The sequence below is a fragment of the Thamnophis elegans genome, chromosome 9 (genome assembly GCF_009769535.1).
Source record: "Thamnophis elegans isolate rThaEle1 chromosome 9, rThaEle1.pri, whole genome shotgun sequence".
Taxonomy (NCBI): Eukaryota; Metazoa; Chordata; class Lepidosauria; order Squamata; family Colubridae; genus Thamnophis; species Thamnophis elegans.
In genome coordinates this window covers 62,852,827-62,864,843 of record NC_045549.1, presented here as the reverse complement: position 1 = coordinate 62,864,843, position 12,017 = coordinate 62,852,827, and the positions used below count along the sequence as shown (strand labels likewise).

At 37.1% G+C, this 12,017-nt stretch overlaps 1 protein-coding gene and 1 pseudogene across 1 annotated transcript in view; one reads left to right on the top strand and one right to left on the bottom strand.

Moving 5' to 3' along the window:
- SPOCK3 (SPARC (osteonectin), cwcv and kazal like domains proteoglycan 3) overlaps positions 1-12,017 on the top strand; it is a 145,394-nt gene that overhangs the window by 25,098 nt on the left and 108,279 nt on the right.
- On the bottom strand, positions 7,900-8,065 carry LOC116513604 (annotated as a pseudogene).

The window sequence follows — 12,017 nt, the reverse complement described above, 5'->3', positions numbered from 1 at the left end:
ATTTTTCTGTTGCTCCCCTCTGGGAGGAGGTTTCAAAGTATTTCTAACAGGGCTACCAGATTCTGCAACAGCTTTCTTCCCTATGCCCTCCGTTTGGTTAACTCACAAGATTCATTTTTCTCACCATGTACTTGTATACATCTGGATTAGACTATATTGTTCCTCTGTGGCATATAATATAGAGTATGGTCACAACCATAATTCATTCCATAACTTTGGTCGCAACCTGATTTGGTCGTGACGTGAACTTAATTTTGGAAGTTTGATGCTTACAAAAAAAAAAAAAAAAATGATGCAGAAGGGGAAATCGGCCGGGGAGGGGGGGAATTGTGAATTTTTTAGTAGGAACCTGATTTGGTCGTGGTCAGAAGCATTTGTGATCAGAGGTTCTACTGTATGTGGGTATATTCATATTCATATTCATTCATTCATTCATTCATTCATTCATTCATTCATTCATTCATTCATTCATTCTGTCAAGGTTAAATAGCCGGGTAGATTTGATTTAAATCCAGTTGATTTAAATCACGATTTAAATCACTAGTAAAAAGGCTTGATTTAAATCATAATTTTTAAAGAGCAACTATGTTCCGCAGAAGTTTCTCCACTGAGCTGCAGTTGACTCACCGGCAGTCCCAATATTGCAGAATATTCCGCCTCCTGCTACATAATTAAGCTCCATTGCATGCTGAATAAACTAAATTATTAAGGTATCTTAAATAGAAAACTACTTTAGATAGATTTTTTTTTACTCCAAAAGCATTTTATTGAAATAATTTTAATTAAAAAAAATCCGATTTAAATTTTAAAAAATCTATTTATTTATTTTTTTAAAATGATTTTTATCCACCCTGCTATATGGCGTATATTGATGGTGGTAACTCTTTAAGAGGTGTATGCAATGAAATTTCATTTTAATGTATGCCAATTAATGTGCATTTAAAGTGAGAATAAAGTTAGTCTAAGCCTAAGTCTCCTTTGAATAAAAATAAATAATACAACTTTAAGAGAAATACAACCCATTTCTGTGTTTGCTCTGATTTCAGTGATGAAAAGAAGTCTCTGCACTAAAAATGCATATACACATGAAAGCACAATGGCTCATTAACCAAAAAGTATTATTTATTTATTAAATTTATATGCTGCCCTTCTCACCAATAAGGCAACTCTATTTGTTGATTACCTGAATAGATACTAGAGGGATGCAACTTCAGTATCAGTAAAAAAAAGTAATATTTCAGTCTGTTTGGAGATTTAAATTTATGACGACTTTTATTAATTAAGGCAATTTCCAGCTTTTAATTGGTTACTTAACTATACCAAATAAATTTCGCAAATGGTTGTGTATATGTCTACCTAGAGATAAATGCCTTTCAAAACAAAGACAATTTCTCATTCTTTCAGTCAGCAACTGAACATTAGAAGAAAATGTTTTGCTGCCCTCCCCCTTTTTTTCATAGCTTAAAGAAATGATGTAAAAAAGTTCAAATTAGTACCTCAATAAGAAAAAAACCTAGAAAAATCTCAGGACTGTACTGTAGAATAAGAAATTGAAAATAATATGCCCAAACAAAGTAGTGGCAGATCATTTCTGTATTCTTGCCGAGAAAATTCTGTATGTAGTCACCTGGATATTAAATTAAGTTGGCTTGATATCACCTTTTTACCTGCCATCCTTGTAGAATATTGATATATGTTGTGGCCCGGCAGGTGCCGTTGGAACTGCCGCCAGACTCCGACAGCGAGGGGTCTTATGAGTCGGCCTTGGAGGAGGTGGAGGACCCTGGACAGGGTGTCGACTCCGAGCAGGGCGAGGAGAGACTGGTTGGCCACCAGGTGGCGGCAGAGCATTGGATCAAAGGGAATGTTTCGGAAAATATTTGGGAGTTGTTTCAGGATGCATGCAGGCGCAGGGCTACTCGGCGTAAAGAACAATGAAATAACTACAGGAGGTGATTACGAGCAGCTGATGCTGATTAAGATCCTCTCCTGAGTATAAAGGAGACTGCTGGTGCCACGCCCTGGTTGCAGAAGTCAACGTTCTCGTTCATGTTCATGATTCCGAGAAACCAACTTGGATAAGTGGTTTGCTGTGAGAAACTTGTTTGCATTGCTGCCAAGTTTTGTAAGACTTGCTGCCAGAGTGTTTATCTCTTTGTTTATGTGTCTTGCAGCCAACGAGAGGCTTGACTGATTAAAAGAAACCTTCTCATTTATGTTGGTTTCGGCTTTTGTTCCTGGACGGAGGAGGGGGGTCAGAACAGATATATATGATTTTTAAGTACATAGGGAGATTTAAGAAACTGAATGAAAACATATCTTCATGACAGATGCAAACAGCCAGAACCACTGATGAATATGCCTGTTAAGTTTTATTTTATTGTTGATCACCTATATTACAAGAACCTTGCCAGACTCTCTGCTCTCCCTTCGGAAAAGGCACATATAGACAAAAGGGTTTAACCTCAGATATTTCCTTCCCTGACCAAACTCTAAACTGGAATGTCTCTTTACTCACCCCTAAACGCGCCCCCCCTTCTTTTGATGGTTCTACTATATCTAATAATACAGTGTATCTATTTTTTTGCCTTTGTTTGAACTTTGCTTGAGCAAATCTAGACAGCATACTAAAAAGCAGAGACATCACCCTGCCAACAAAAGTGTGTATAGTCAAGGCTATGGTTTTTTCAGTTGCAATGGATGGCTATGAAAGTTGGACTATAAGAAAGGCTGAACAACAAAGAATTGAGGCCTTTGAACTATGGTGCTGGAGAAGACTCCTGCGAGTCCCTGCACGGCGATTAAACCAGTCAGTCCTAGAGGAGATCAAGCCTGACTGCTCTTTAGAAGGCCAGATCCTGAAGAGGAAACTCAAATACCACCTAATGAGAAGGAAGGACTCACTGGAGAAGAGCCTCATGCTGGGCAAGATTGAGGACAAAAGAAGAAGGGGACAACAGAGAATGAAGTGGCTGGCTAGAGTCACCGAAGCAGTCAGCGTGAGCTTAAATGGACTCCAGAGGATGGTAGAGGACAGGAAGGCCTGGAGGAACGTTGTCCATGGGCTCGCGATGGTTCAGGCACAATTTTGAAACTAACAACAAATTGATTTGGAATCATAATTTGAAACTATTTTAGTAATACAGTAAGAAATAAACAAGTTTCTACTACTTTGCTACTTGTGGAAACAAGGTCAGAGACGTAGAATATTGCAAAATGCAATTTTAAACTGCAATAATATTTATTTAAAAGATAAAGTCTCTCTCTATATGAGCTTGATTCCTGATTGCTATACTTTATTAACATTTCTATTTTTTTTCCTCAGAATATCACTCTAATCACCTTTTGCTGTTTATTCCCTCCCAAAATAATTTTTGTAAGTCCTTAAACTCGTACATAAAACTTCTTTTGTTAAGGATTGAAGGAAACGTATCTACCATAAAACTTCCAAAAGTTCAAGAGCAGTAAAAATGGTCATTCCAAACATTATTAAGAAATGGGCTCGGCTGAGCATTAAGGCCATGTAATCTACATTGCAACTGTGAGCTTAGTGGGAATCCCTTGACTCTCAACTGCTTGACTAGATAATCTTAAAAACCATGGTTTCTACAGCCCACTTACAAGAACTATTTGTTCAAAGTACAGTTGGGCAATCCCACACTTTTCCAGGGACACCGTGGCTCAGTGGCTGAGCTTGTCAGTCAGAAAGGTGGTTTGAATCCCTAGTGCTATGTAATGGAGTGAGCTCCTGTCCCAGCTTCTGCCAACCTAGCAGTTCAAAAGCATGTAAAAATGCAAGTAGAAAAATAGGAACCACCTTTGGTGGGAAGGAAACAGTGTTCCGTGCACCTTCGGCGTTTAGTCATGCCAGCCACATGACCACAGAGACGTCTTCGGACAGCACTGGCTCTTCGGCTTTAAAACAGAGATTAGTACCGCCCCCCTAGAGTCAGGAACGATAGCACATATGTGCAAGGGGAACCTTTACCGTACCTTTCTCCAAAGATTTTGCCTGCCAGAATCTACTATTGGATGCTGATGTCCATCATCTCTGTTCCTTTAGGGACGTCTAGCTTACCATATCCTGATTGGAAGCGTCAGATTCAAATTCAGATTTTGAAAATAAGTCTATACCTTGACTGAAATCAGAAGCTATAGGTGAAATTTTATCTGAAAAATATTTTACAATTCTGAAAAAAGAGGGGATTTGGATATTCTGGAGAGTGACAGATAATGGAAGGTTTTTGTTTTTTTTAAAATCTTTGGAGTGTCCATCAGTTTTCTATGGGTGAGCTATGGAAGAAGATAAATCAATTTACAAAAGCCGATTTCAATTGATTTTTTGGGTTATAACCAACGTTAGTAAAGATATTCATGTGCTATTTTTTATATACACCTCCTTAGAAATGATGCCGTGTTCATCCTGGTGAAACTACGTTTTGAAAGGATGATCTGTAGGTGGGGGGAGATTTCCTGCACATTGGCAGTGTGTGTGTGTATGTGTGTGTTCCATCATTACTTGGACTTGATACTATAGATATAATGCATTTTTTTTCCTGTCTAATACAGGATTAGCATGAATAAGTACCTGGTCAACACTAGGTTATCAGCTAGTCTTTAATAAAATGGACCCAAACTGCTCAGTTTTTCAAACAGAAGACAGTCAGGTAGGACATAAGACCACACTAGAATAAATAAATAAATGTGTGCTTTCTTTTTAAGAATATCGTGCCCGCTCTTGGAATATAAGTCAGCCTGCAAACTGCAGTTATATATTCATTGGGAACAAAAAGGGCTGCTTATACTGCAAATACTTTAGCATAGAATATATGTTTTTTTTTTTTACTAATTTTTATCTCATTCTTAACTAATAATGTAGTTAATAACAATTAGAAATTTAAATAGATTAGAACATTCATATTTTGCTTGACAGTTGAAGTCTTCTTCCAATGTTTATGAAATACAGAGAAACATATACAAACTAAACTAAAATAACTGACTCAATTAACAGTAACAGTAACAGCATGAGATTAAATATAGTATTGCTATAATGTGTGATTGAAAGTTCATCTGTCTGCGAGTAGACTGATTATATATTTGATAACCACATCTTTTGTAGACATATAAAGTTATGATTATCTATATACTTATTCTTAGAAATTGAATAAAATAAAAACCCTTTCTCTCTTTCTTTCCAATACTAAGAACAAACCTCTGTACTTGAATAAAAATGCAACACTTCTGAAGGATTTTTTAAAAATGTTTACCAAGAAAATAAATGTGATGTAGACAATTAATTTGTGTAGATATTTCAGCAGCAAAAGATTGATGGAACTGGTTACTAGATATCTTACTTTCATAACAAGGTAATATTGAGTTGAATCTTAATGCCAATTATTTACATCAGCTCTTTGTTATTGTTTTCCTTTTTTTAAGTTTATTATTATTTAAAGCTTATTATTTTAAACTTTTAAAGCTGTGTTGTCATTTTAGTCTAAAGATAGAAATATTCAGTTTATATTTAGAGAAAAGCATTAAGCAAGGAAGAATATAGTTCCTATATTCTATAATTTTCTTTCTTTCTTTCTTTCTTTCTTTCTTTCTTTCTTTCTTTCTTTCTTTCTTTCTTTCTTTCTTTCTTTCTTTCTTTCTTTCTTTCTTTCTTTCTTTCTAGAAACTGATTTTTAATGGCAAGATTTTTTTTCATTGTATATATTTATAGTTTTTCCTTAGTTGCCCAGAGCAGTAAGATTTTGTATGTAAAGGATGTGAATATGATAGCTAAATAATCTTTGCCCCATAATTGTCTTATCAACCTTAATTGGAGCATTGTTTCTTGCAGGAAGAAACAATAGCCCAATCAAGATTGGTTGGGCAAACCACAGTATATATAAAAACCAACACATTATATTCCCCTATGCACTGATGTAACCTACCCTGGTAAGGAATTAACCACAGGAAGAGAAACAAGTTCAGAGAACACCAAGAACCTGACCTATGAGTCTTCTTTCTCTAGACAAATATCTAGAGACTCTTTTGTGTTATTACAACTATATTATCTGTGATATATTTCAGGTTTTTGTTTTAAAAACAGCAGTTTTAAAATCATAGCTGTCATTCTGCAACAATATTATATCGCACGTATAATACACTGATTACCTATAATCAAGTACAAAATCTAGCATTGTGTTTTACCGCTAATACTTAGCCTTTCTTTAAGAAATATGGTTGAAGCTTGTGTTTCAGGCAACATGGGAATATAGAATAACAAGCATAAAAAGTATGTTATGCTTTTTTTAAATAATTAATACAGCTGAGTCAGCAGTAGCTTACTCATAAAGTTGAGATGTCCATTACATCCTTTCTCTTTAAATATTATTTCAGCTTGCAGAACATTAAGATGAACTTTACAGGGCTTAGCCAGGCAAGACAAATTGGTTGCCACAGATACCAAATTATAACAAAACTACATATACAAACACTGTGTCTAAGCCTAAAGTTGATATTAGAGATATTAATCACTGTAAATGGAGAAAACATGCCAATATTGTAATTTTATTCCCCCAGTTTTTGCTTTTTAAAACAAAAACAAAATCCATATACAACTTTTATGCTTGAAGAAGGCATAAAGTGCTGCTGCTTGAAATGGAAAGAAATCACGATTCCTCTCGATTAAGTCACAATTTTCAAGACCATAAAAAAATGTGTGGCACCTGAACTGGATAATATGTACCTTATTTTTTTTGCCATGAAATGAACTAAAGGTGGAGGTGAAGTAAATCCCCCCAAAAGATGTCTTTTTATCCCTCACTATATGGATGCCTCACTTTAGTTCCACCACAAAACCACATTCGACTAAAGGGCGCTCGACGAAACCACGTAGCTGACGTCATCACAGTGCGACAACAGGGTGGAGAAAAAAGCACGCTGTAAATGCTAAACCTAAAATTAACCCCTAAACCTAAACCTAACCCCCCTAAACCTAATCCTAAACCTAACCCTAAACCTAACCCTAACCCTAACCCTTAACCTAACCCTAACCCTTAACCTAATCCTAAACCTAACCCTAAACCTAACCCTTACCTTAACTTGAATCGGCTTGCTTTCAAAGCGCTATTTAAAGTGCCCTTCTTTCTCCGCGCTCACTGTTGTTGCCCTGCTGATGACGTCAGCGACGCAGTTTCATTGGGCGCCCTTTAGTCAAGCGCGGTTTTGTCATGCCACGCCTCACTTTATGGTGACAGGAGTCAATGTTAAAGTCTGATATATAATGAATGAAAAAGCATGCAACTCAAGCGGCTTTGCAGCAACCTCAGCCAAACCTACCTAATTAAAATTATATCTCGCTCAATAGTAGTAACTGTGAGATGGATTTTGGAGTCCTGGGAGGGACAATCACTTAAATATGAGCCAGCAGTGTGCTACAGCTGCCAAAAGAGCCAACACAGTTCTAAGGCTACAATCAAGATCATGTAAAGTGTTAATACCACTTTATAAAGTCTTGGGAAAGCAACACTTGGAATACAGCATCCAGTTTTTGTCACCACGATGTAAAAAAGATGTTTAGACTCTAGAAATAGTGCAGAGGAGAAAAACAAAGTTTAGAGTACTGGAGGCTAAAACATATAAAGAATGGTTGCTGGAATTGGGTATGTAGTTTAATGAAAAGAATGACTAGGGGTGATATGATAGCGGTGTTCCGATATTTCAGGGGCTGCCACAAGTAAGAGGGAGTCAAGCTATTCTTCAAAGCAGATGAAGCTAGGACAAGAAGCAATGGATGGAAATGAATCAAGGAGAGAAGCAACCTAGAACTAAGACATTTCCTGACCGTAACAACTTGCCTCCAGAAGTTTTGAATGCTCCAACATTGGAAGTGTGTTTTTCCCCAGACTTCCAAAAAATATGGAACGTTTCATGAATTTGCATGTCATCCTTGTGCAGGGGCCATGCTAAGTTTTTAAGAAGGTATTGGACAATCATTTGTCTTAAATGGTATGTAGCGTCCCATCCCATCCCATCCCAATCTGCTCTGGTTTGGGTTTTAAAGAATGTTAAATACATTTCTGATCGCTAATTGATCAAAAGATTCTTTCATATTGATTGGATGTCTCAGGGACTTTTTGATATGGGCTGCACATTGTATTTTTATGTCAGAGAAGTAATGTGATGGCACCAACATCTATAATTTGCATTCTTTGTCTGTGGAATAGTCATAGGCAAGATTGATCCTTCATAATATTCAGTTTTGGTGAAGAAATTAGTAAAGTTCTGTATTTGTTCCCATTTTCCATTATTTTTAATATGAGTGTTTTCATCATAATAGGGAAGAGCACTATTGAATAGTTCAAGAATTTCAGTAGGAGTGAGTAGAACATACAACCCTTCAGCTTCATTTGTCTGCTTGTTATTTGACAGAGGAATATTCTGTGTAAATGAACTGGATACAGCTAGACCTTGGCTTATGACTGGTTGCTTAGCAACTGTTCAAAGTTATGAAGGACCCCAAAAAGGTACTTACAATCAAGATTCGAAGTCCTCTGGTCTCACTTTGGTGCTATGTAACTGACCTGAATTTACAGCTATTTCCAGCGTCTTATAGCCACACATTCCCACTTTTTAATTTTTTTTTGCCAGAAATTGGTGTTTACTTTCAGTTTCCAGGAAAAAAATTGTCCATTGAGGACAGTGTGTTCACTTAATGGTTGTGGCATTTGATTTATGACCCTCCAAAACAATGGTGTAAAATTGGGTTTTGTTACATGATCCTCTTAATGACTGGCATGATTTATGATTGTAATTCCTCAATTGCTGTCATAAGTTAAGGAGTACCTGCATTGTAACACTCTTCTGCATATTTCATGTTATATTTTTTGGATGCTGCTGTTGCTTGTTGCCAACATTTTTTATCTAACATTTGCTCCTTTGGAACAGTGAGGAACTGGGGTGGATTTGACAAGAATTCTGATGTTTTCCGTTTCCAACCCAAGTGGCAGGAAGAATAGTAAATACTTCTGTCCATCTTTTGCAACACTGTTAAGTTTTTTTTCAGGAAACAGTGCAGTTAATGGGTCGGTGGCTTGTAGAACTGTTGAGGCATCACCCACACTTCTCTTTCCAACCAGCTATTAACCAAGATATTTTTGGACATAGGTTTGCCAATAGACTGTTAAATGGTTTATCATTCTTCCTGTAGCTAGCCCTTTCAAAAGACAGGTAGGCCTGTGTGGGGAAAAACTCAAAATGATTGGTTATGAGTACAGTCCAAATCTGTCCAGAAACCTGTCACTCAAGCAACCTCAAAGATGTTTACAGTCTACATTCAAGACACCTCAAATATACACTCACCTCAATAATTTAAATGTAGTGATAAGTGCTGATTTGATTTTCTACAGCCGAGGTGGCGCAGTGGTTAGGGTGCAGTACTGCAGGCCACTTCAGCTGACTGCTATCTGCAGTTCAGCGGTTGTAATCTCACCGGCTCAAGGTTAGCTCAGCCTTCCATCCTTCCGAGGTGGGTGAAATGAGGACCCAGACTGTGGGGGCGATATGCTGACTTTGTAAACCGCTTAGAGAGGGCTGAAAGCCCTATGAAGCGGTATATAAGTCTAACTGCTATTGCTATTGCTACAGATTGCTGATTCTGAGTGGAAGAGAAACAAACTCAGGTCTTGAAATAGGTGGCAGAACAAAGGATATAATTCACTTGTGTCCTCTTGTCTCTTGCCATAGATGTTCAGGAGAACGTGAAAGGGGAGAAAAAGGAGAATGGCTGTTTTACAGCTACTTCCAATCCAATAGATGGATCATTGGATGGAAATCTAATAATAGAAGAATAGTGTTGTGGATCTAGCAGCAGATTTGGACAGTGAGGCGTTTGGGGAGGAACATGGGCCAGTCCTGGAGTCTGGGGATGAGATCTGATGAGATCTCTTGTCAGAGGCAGAGATGGGGCCAGGGCTGTCTGACAGTTATCAGCTGCCTTCAGAGTCAGACATCAGTGGAATAGAAGAACAGCTGGAGCCTGTTCCCAGTGTGTGCATGCACAGAGCTGCCAGGAGAAGGGAACAGCTAAGGAACAAGGGTCGATTTGGGAGTAAAGCCACAGATGGACGGGGAATGGCCCCTCACATAGGGACTAAAGAGGAACGAAAGGAGAGTAGAGTTTGCAGGAGACAATTAGTTCAATTCATTAGGGTAAAGACTCTTCCTGACTTTTTGCCAAATATTATCTGCTACAGAGTGGCATTTGGAAGATATCGGCCTGGCTGCTCTCCAAACTACAGATCTGATAAGGGCCTGTAGTTGTGAAAGACCGTTGGTCGGGACTTTGCGGCAGAGGAATTCAACTAAATAAAAGGGGTATTAGCGGGATGAGGAGCTGGCTTCGTGTTTTTGGGAAGCCTAGGTCAGAACAAATAGTAAATCCAATCTTTCCCAATCTACAGTATCTTTGCATTTCTACCACTTCTTCTTTTCCTACCCTGCCAATTCTTATGTAGACAGAACCTGGCAGGATAGGATTTGGAAGTGCAATCAGTAATTTTTCAAGCTGACATACTTATGTCACCTTGTACACTGGATCAGAGCAGTTTTCTTGTTGCTGTGCAGGTCAGTCCTTAGATAATTTTGAGGAAAATGTTAGCAATAGCTGAAGACAGATGGAATGTTTCAAACTCAACTGGAATAAGGCTGAATAAGAGGAGGAACAGAAGTCTTCCTATTTAATCTAAGAACACATGAATCTTCCTGTTTAATCCAAGCACACCTGAATCTTCCTGTTTAATCCAAGAACACCTAAATCTTACTGTTCAATCCAAGCACACCTGGATTTTCCTGTTTAATCCAAGAACACCTGAATTTTACTGTTTGATCCAATAACACCTGAGAAATCATCTGGAAGCCTATGAATTTATATTAAATATACAGTTTCTGCAGCATTTTGTTTTATTTAACTAATTTAATCTCTTGGGGATTTTTATACTGTTTCCCAGGGCATTCTCCATAGACAGTAACTGATTCAATCTTACTTTTTTGTCGAGGTCACTCTGTTAATATACCTGTTGATAGTTTTGCATAAATCGATTAAATGGAAAGATACAAATATGAAATATTTGAAATAACTGAAATAGAAACTTGAATTACCTAACTTTTATTAGAAAAAAATATTTTCATAATAATAGATTTATTGGAAAAAAGTTTGAAATGAAAATAGAAGAATTGTGGCAAATAATTTTGCTTTCAGAGATGGAGAACATATTTGTAGGTAATTCCAGGTCATTAGATTCTGGTTTTCTTTCTCTTGCATCTTCTGCATCTTCTCTTCCTGAGCCTTCCATCTTTCCAAAATGAGGACCCAGATTGTTGGGGGCAATATGCTGACTCTGTAAATTGCTAAGAGAGCACTGTAAAGCAGTATATAAATTTAAGTGCTATTGCTATTGTGGAAGATGTCAATCTTTATTTATTGAGAAAGTGGAAGAACTATCCTTCTGGGTTTTGTGTAACAATGTTGTGTAATAATTACTAGCTATTGTATCAGAAAATCCTGTATTACATTTTCAGAGATTGTTATCCCAGAAGCACTGCCTAAATGTCTTCCAATTCTACGACTCTATATGACTAACTTTATCTCTGTTCCTTTTACTTAATATTATTTAATAAGGCAATATATTCATTGTGGTTCACTTTCCTGGCGAGGCATGCAATCTATACGTTAGCATGAAAAAATATACTGGCATATGGCTGTGGTGCATATTTAAGTAAAAGTTATTTGAAACTAAATCAGTATCTGAAACAGCTCATTATTTCAGCCACAGGAAGCATCCAGCCCTATTTTATTATCATCCTGACTGATTTAACTTATATTCATTTCAGTGAGCTTAATTGTCCCCAAGATACACACATTTATTTGTTACATGCTGTGATGGAGACATTCAGGACCTTTTCCTTAAGTCCATTGCATTTTAAATAAGATCATAGTTTATGCTGTATCTAAAACACAGAGGTTCTTTCAT